Here is a 7,947-nt window from a genome sequence, read left to right on the forward strand (position 1 = left end):
TGCACTCATCGTATCGATGCAGTGCTTCAAGTCACCAAGGGCACATACCGCCTTCGCTCGGGAATTCGAATTCAAATCACAGTTTTGGAGTGAGCATGTGAAAGGTCCGATGATTCTAAAGACGAATTGCAATAATAAATACAATGATGATTCAAGTGTGAAAAGACCCCTAGATACTAAGGACCCTAATATTTAGAATTCAGTACCTTTATACGAGTTTTTAACAATATTTTATCTCTGAAAAAAGAATAAGAAGTATTTTATTTTTCTCAAAGACAAAGTACTCTTAATGTTATTTTTTCAAAATGCTCTTAATATTTTAGTGCATGAGTCCTTTAATTTTGTTTAAGATGCAAACGATGCTTACATTTCTTTCTTAATATGCAATAGGGCAAAGTTTTTTTTTGTAATTGTTAGTTCCTATTCTGTTATTATGAACGCTTTATTTCAAGCTGCGTTTTACTTCAATGAACTATCTTTTATGTTATTTAAGGGACTAAATGCTTAAAAAATGTTTATGCTTAGCTGCTATTATGTATAATTATCTGCAAATGTGACACCATTTTTGTCAATGTGAATATTGTTTAAGGTGATGAAAAATCAAACAACAAACAAACTATTACCACCATGACACCTTCCCACCACTACACCATCATTATACCATTATAATCACTATACCACCTTTGTCGTCATCAGCGTCAGCATCGTCGTCATCAAATTTAGAATGTATTTGGTTTGAATTGCATTATCCAAACAAGTCTCCAATTCTGGTTGGGGAGTTTTATAGACCTCCGAATTCTCATGTTGATTTCTTTGAAGAATTAGACAGAAACTTGGACGCTGCTCTCTTGGAAGATATGAGCAGTATTATTTTGGGTGATTTCAACTGTGATTGTATGCCACAACAAAATGATGTGAATGGGGAAAAAATAACGTTTTATACAAATATGTACGGGCTGAGTCAGCTAATTGATACTGCTACAAGAGTTACAAATACCTCTGCCACTTTAATTGATTTGATATTTGTATCAGACAAAGAACTATACAGTGAATGGGGTATATTTGAAACTAGTATAAGTGATCATTATACAATTCGCGATTTCAGTGCTAAGATGTATAAAGATTCCGAATATGCAGAATTTCGTTCATTTAAAAATCTTGATGAGGAATCATTTTATAGTGAATTGAGAAATATTCCTTGGCAGGTCGTAAAAGATATAGATGATGTTGATGTTGCTTGGGATGTATGGTTGACTTTTTTCAATGATGTAATCAACAGGCACATTCCCTTTTGTAAAAGGCGGATAAGAAAAAAAGCTTGTCCTTGGATATCTGACGAGGTCGTCAAGCTAATGAAGGAACGTGATAAGGTTCTAAAAACAGCTAAAGCTAACAAAAATAATGATATTTGGGACACATACATATTTCTGAAAAATAAAGTTATTCATCTCATGAGAAAAAGTAAAAAAGAATATAATGCAAACCAGATTTCACAAAATCATAACAATAGTAAGAAAATGTGGAGATGTTTGAGAGAACTTGTGCCCAAGTCATTACCTATTTCTCCCAACACCATAAACGTAGATGAAACAGATGTGTCGGGCAATGCAAATATTGCTGAAGCATTTAATGAATTTTTCATTTCAAATGCTACTAATATTACTAAGGGCCTGCAAAGGGATACGTCTCAACAGATAGTTCAAGTAGATGATACAAATGTTGGTTCAATTCACTCTCAATTTGAGCTAAAGTTGATTACAAGAGATTTTGTTTTGAAACAGATTGATAATCTAAGTATAGATAAATCAACTGGGGAAGATCATGTCAGCTGCAAACTTTTAAAGATGACAAAAAATGTTATCGCAGAGTCCCTTTGTGATATTATTAACAAATCCCTTTCTACTGGAGTTGTTCCTCATGAATGGAAAAAGGCTCGGGTAGTACCAATATTTAAATCTGGTGATATGTCTTCGTTGAATAATTACCGCCCCATTTCTATATTACCAATCGTGAGTAAAATTTTAGAAAGGGCTGTTCACCAACAGCTAAGTGAATTCTTGGACGTGAATGATTTATTACACCCAAATCAATCTGGTTTTCGGCCTATGCATTCAACAACTACTGCCCTTGCAAAACTTGTAAATCAGTGGTCGTTAAACATTGATAACAATTTAATTTCTGGAGTTGCGTTCATAGATCTTCGGAAGGCCTTTGATACCGTGGACCATGAGCTGCTTTTAAAGAAATTAGCTTGCATTGGTTGTAGTAATAGGACTATCACTTGGTTCAAATCATATTTATTTGATCGACAACAAGTGACACAATTCAAAGGAGCCAAATCGCACCCTTCAATAGTCAAATTAGGCGTGCCACAAGGGTCAATTCTAGGTCCCCTTTTATTTTCAATATATGTTAATAGTTTACCTAAATGTATTCATGAAGGTATCATAGATATGTACGCTGACGACACTTACCGTCAGTGCGAATGATGCGACAGTTTTGGAAGAAAAATTAACTGTTGCATTAAACAAGGTCATGGCATGGATTAAAGATAATCAGCTCGTCCTCAACACTGAAAAAACTTGTGTCATGATAATAGGTTCTCGTGCTAATCTCAGGAAAATAGATTCTTTCACGATTTCGTTAAACGGTGATTTGATAAATAGAGTTCAATTCACCAAATGCTTAGGAGTTTTGATAGATGAAGAACTGAAATGGTCAAAACAATTGAAAATGTATGTAAACTTACTCAGAAAAGTATTGGCATAATAAAGAGAGCGAAAAGTTATTTGCCTGTGCAGTCCTTAAAGTTGCTTTATAACAGTTTAGTGTTGCCAAGATTTGATTACTGTTCTGCTGTATGGTCGAATAGATTTCAATCCCATACAATTAAGCTGCAAAAAATTCAGAAGAGGGCTGCAAGAATAGTATTGAACAAGACATACGACACACGTCGGCTGATTTGTTCGCAAGTCTTAAATGGATGACACTAGACAAACGATTTGAGCTCAGTCGCGTTTTGATGATATATAAATGTGTTCATAATTTAGCACCTTCTTACCTTCAGGTAAACTTAACCAATCCAAATTATGTACATGAACATCATACCAGACAGAGAGACAGTGGATATTTACGCGTGCCCAAGTTTCGCACTGATTGTTATAAGTGTAGTCCAATTGTATCTTCAATATTTGAATGGAATAAGCTTGATAATTCAATTAGAACAGCTCCTTCTGTCATTTCATTTAAGAGAATGTTTAGAAGAACTTGTAATTTATAAATAACTTGCGAAACATCCACTGTTGTGCGTATTTTGTGTTAGCATGACCTTGATGATTTGGTTTATATTATTAGTATTTTCAAGATGTCGTTCTTAGTTAATTTGATTTATTGATATGTGATTATACGTCAAATGAGTGCCCGTCTGCGTTTTGTTTGCTGCTAAGTTTGTTAATGTTTCGTTTTACATTCAAATCCTAATGTGAATCTTAATGCCGTAACATTCTGTACATACGTTATGCATTTTGTAAATATGTTTATTGTTATTCAGGGCCCCATGGAAGACCACTACTTATTGGTGAATGGGCTACCCTGTCAAAATATCAGAAATAAAATAAAATAGAATAAATAAAACTAACATCAGATACTTTAGATAATTCTTCCCGAAACGACATCACTTTTATCTCTACAATCGCGCCATTTTTAATCATTATATCGAATCAACTACTTTGAAAATGAAAAATATTATTCCACATACTACCCTTGTCACACTATACAATTCATTAATATTACCTTATTTATCGTACTGCAATATAGTTTGGGAACCTGTGCAAAAACTAAAATTAATACAATATACTTACTACAGAAAAAAAACATTCCAATTTGTAGGCCTACTGATTCGCAATATTTATCACACACAAACCCATTATTCCATAAACTATAGACTCTAACAGTATTTGACATAAATTCACGTCAAAGTTTACTGCTGATGTTCAAGTACGTAAACAATATGCTTTCACCTTCGTTCCACAAGTTTTATACAATAAACATATATATTTATTCATACCCTGTTATAACCTCGGTCACATTTGCTCTACGGCGGTCGTACGGCCAGTCGAAAACAGCCGTTTTAACATTTTTAGTACTAGCTACATAAAGGTGGTTTGAATAAAAATGAAAAAACGGCTGTTTTCGACTCGCCGTACGGCGGCCGTAGAAATGTGACCGAGGTATTACAACCGATAATGTCGCAGCGACGCTAATGTCGTAACTGCGACATTATGCGTTGGATGATTCTGGCATAATGTCACAGTCAACGCATAATGTCGTAGCTTAAATTACTAACGCATAACGTCGCAAGTCTTAACGCATAATGTCGCAGCGGTATTTTATCCAGGAATCGAGATGCAGATAAGATATATTTTCACTCAGTAATTCATTCAAGCTCTGTCATCTGAAAGTTTTTGAAAGTGTGTTTGGTAGTACAGGCGCGAATGCAGGGGGGGCAGTATTGAATTCATTATGATGAAGAGTGGTCACATTTTAAAAATTCATATTTTATCGTTGTTCTTGACATTTTAAGAAAGAAATTATATTTCGTATTGTAACTCGGAATGTACCGTATAAACAATAATTTTAAAGCGATAGGTCCTATACGAATCTCCCATGGGGGAGAGGGTAGCATGTGATAAATTAATAACAATATGGTACGTAGCGGGAGGGGGCAGAATGAATGCCCCCGGAAAAAAAGTGAAAACCTTCCTTTATAACTGAAAAGTTTCACAAACTTCACTAAAATGTGCAAGAAATCTTTAGATTCGTTTTTCACATTATCACATCCCCTCCTCATAGAAAAAACTCTGTGTATGTATTTTTTTTTAAATAAAAATAAAATAACTGGGCATTACAATGTTTTACATGCATTGACAACCTTTTTTCGTTTATCTTCTAAACAACGAGAGCCCTCGAGCAGTGGCGGCACCAGGATTTCAAAACTGGTGGGTGGCAAAGGAAACGGGATAGAGGGGACTAAAATTTATTTTGCATGTTTCACAGAATGGAGTGTGAAGCGCGACTAGGGCGCTGGATCCAGCTTTTGGGTCCCTGCTGGAGTCCAGGGTCAGAGCACGCATGTACTTGTTTCTAATACAGTATATAAAGGGGGTGGGGCGCAGAATGTTTTCATTCACGATTCCCCGATGGGCCGCTAGAAGCCAATTTTTGATGTTGGTTTATAGAGGGAGCAGTCCCAACTAAAGGCTGAAGTTTCAAGAGCATTTAATTAGCTTTATTCTTACAAACAAGATAGGCTATCTCACATTGCCTATATAGATCATGAGAGCGCGAAGCGCGAGCACAACTTTTTGGATATTTGATGCATTTAGACCAAAGCAATAAACATTCTGAGCAGTTTTTGGCAGTATAAGATATCCGAGCGCGAATAGCGCGCTAAATTTTTAATATATTGATGACACATTCTGAGTAACAATACGAAATATGATTTTTTTTATCAAAATGTCATGAACATCAATGAAATGTAACTAAATTTGTATTCAATTTTCAGCTAGATGACTTTACTCTAGACTCCTGCAAAATAAGTTGAATTGCATGTATAGCGATATGCACCGATGAACCGTGATATGCGTATACTTGCGTTTCACTAGTCCATACATTACAATTTTTCAAAGCCCATCCCCTTCTCCTGACAATGAATTCGATACTGACCCCCTCCCCTGCCCACCAAACACGCTCTTAAAAACGTTCAGATGACAGAGCTTGCACAAATTAATCAGTGGAAACATATTTTATGTCTTATATTTAACTCGAGTCCTGAAGCGAACGCCGCTGTGACATTATGCGTTAAGACTTGTGACGTAATGCGTTAGTAGAAAACCTACGACATTATGTGTTGACTGTGACATTATGCGTTGGACGCTCTTTAGTCCAGTCATTTTAGCCCAAATTTTGACCAAACTTGGAAAAAATTGCAACATATTTTTTTTCACCACAATTCATTTCTGTGAGGTCCCTAGTACAACATACTAAAAGTCCCAAACTATCCGAATAGGGGAAATGCATCTAATTTGCATAAATCCAAGATGGCTGCCAAAATTAATTGGTCTGCCTTATCCTTCATATTTTTTGTACAGATAATGGGAAAATCTTGAAATGAATATCACTATGATAAAGATATTATAAATCGATTGCAATCGTTTTCGGGACTGTCCAGTTAATATTTTTCGAAAAATGTGAGAATTTATGCCAAAATTTCCATGTTTTCGGTCAAATATTTGCATGTATATTGAAATCTTTCTGTTTTATCATTAGCATCAACAACTAATGCAAAATATCAGCATTCGACAAGAAAAGGGATATATCAACGAGAAAATGTATATGCTTCATAACAGTATTAAAGTCTTAACTTGCTCAAATGAAGGGTAATTACATCCGAATGTATTACTCGATATTGCTGTCAGAATAAATAAGAAAATTTAATTGATTTTTTATTATTTCCTCATTGTAGAGGGCGTTTGAAAATATTTCCTAGGTCTCATTAGAATATGCAAATAAGTAAGGGTGTGGTTCGATATCATAGGTCTGAAGGTTTACGTATCAAGCTCATACGGTGCAGTTGATTTTTGATCTGGCTAGGGACGGTTAGGTGTGAGAGTGACCCTATATCTTGCCGGTATGAGTGTTGTGGAATTGGTGACTTATCAGAGCCTTGATTTATGAATTCGGCTACCAGCATTTTTTCTTCAGGCAACACCAGGTCGCTGAGGTTTTCTCCATTTCCGTCAAGCCCTATTTTCCTGCCATTAACATGATTTTGCCTATATAAACGTGAGTACGCATTTTGTTTCGTAATCTAAGCACCAGAAATAATTGTAAACGATTATTTTAACAAAATGAAGATATTTCTAATTTGTGTAGAAAGAAGACATTGAAAGTATTATTTTAACAAAATGAAATATTCCATTTCTATGCGAATTTTATGTACAAGTAAAACAGCCGTACGAAACGAGAGAAAATCAGTATCGATGGTCGTGATGAATTGATTTTTTTTTTGTAGTAAGTAGTTTTTATTGACAACTTCAATTCATATACAAAATAAAATATATATAACAAATAGAAGTTTGATGTCTTCACAAATTGATAAATACCTTGACAACTTATAAATTTAACATTTTTTTTCTTGAATGTTACAATAAAACACGATCATGTCAGACAGCTTCTAAAACATAATTATAAATAACATTGATAATAATAATATGCATTAAGAATAAACTTCTACAATAAATTCAACATATTGAATTTTTTTCAGTGTCAAATACACAAAAATAAATAATTAATAAAACCTAACGAATTGAAGCCATCAGCATATTTTTTTTTAAAAACCCATCGCCTCGGCCTCTTCACTCAAATAAAATCAATCTCAACAAAAAACTCAGCCCTGGACCATTCCCCCTCCCCCGACCCTCCCTAAAACACCCCCATCCCCTATCTGGTGGAGAGCTGGCTCTGGGCTCCAATAAATGGTCTAATAATTAAGTTTTCCCATTTAGAGAAATGGATTGTAAGAGTCCCCCTCTTTGTTGCTAAATTATTTTCTTCTCTTTGATCCCCCCTAATGCTATTTTTTATTTCATTCAATGAAGGAGGTTTTTTTAATTCTCGGTTTTTGTAAATAAGATATTTAACTAAAATCAAAACATGATTAATTAATTGATATTTACCTTTACTTTTCTCCTGCTTCCCGAAAATAATTTCCTGCCAACTAAATTTATTTATTTCAAAATTTAAACTTCTTGCACACAGATCCCAAACACAGATCCCAAAGTGATTTTGAAAATTCACAAGTATAAAATAGATGTTCATACGTTTCTTCTTCCTTTTCACAAAATGAGCATAAATTGGTCGAAACAAGACCAAAACGGAAAAGGTGGT

Source organism: Lytechinus pictus, chromosome 7, assembly GCF_037042905.1.
Source record: "Lytechinus pictus isolate F3 Inbred chromosome 7, Lp3.0, whole genome shotgun sequence".
NCBI classification, from domain to species: Eukaryota; Metazoa; Echinodermata; class Echinoidea; order Temnopleuroida; family Toxopneustidae; genus Lytechinus; species Lytechinus pictus.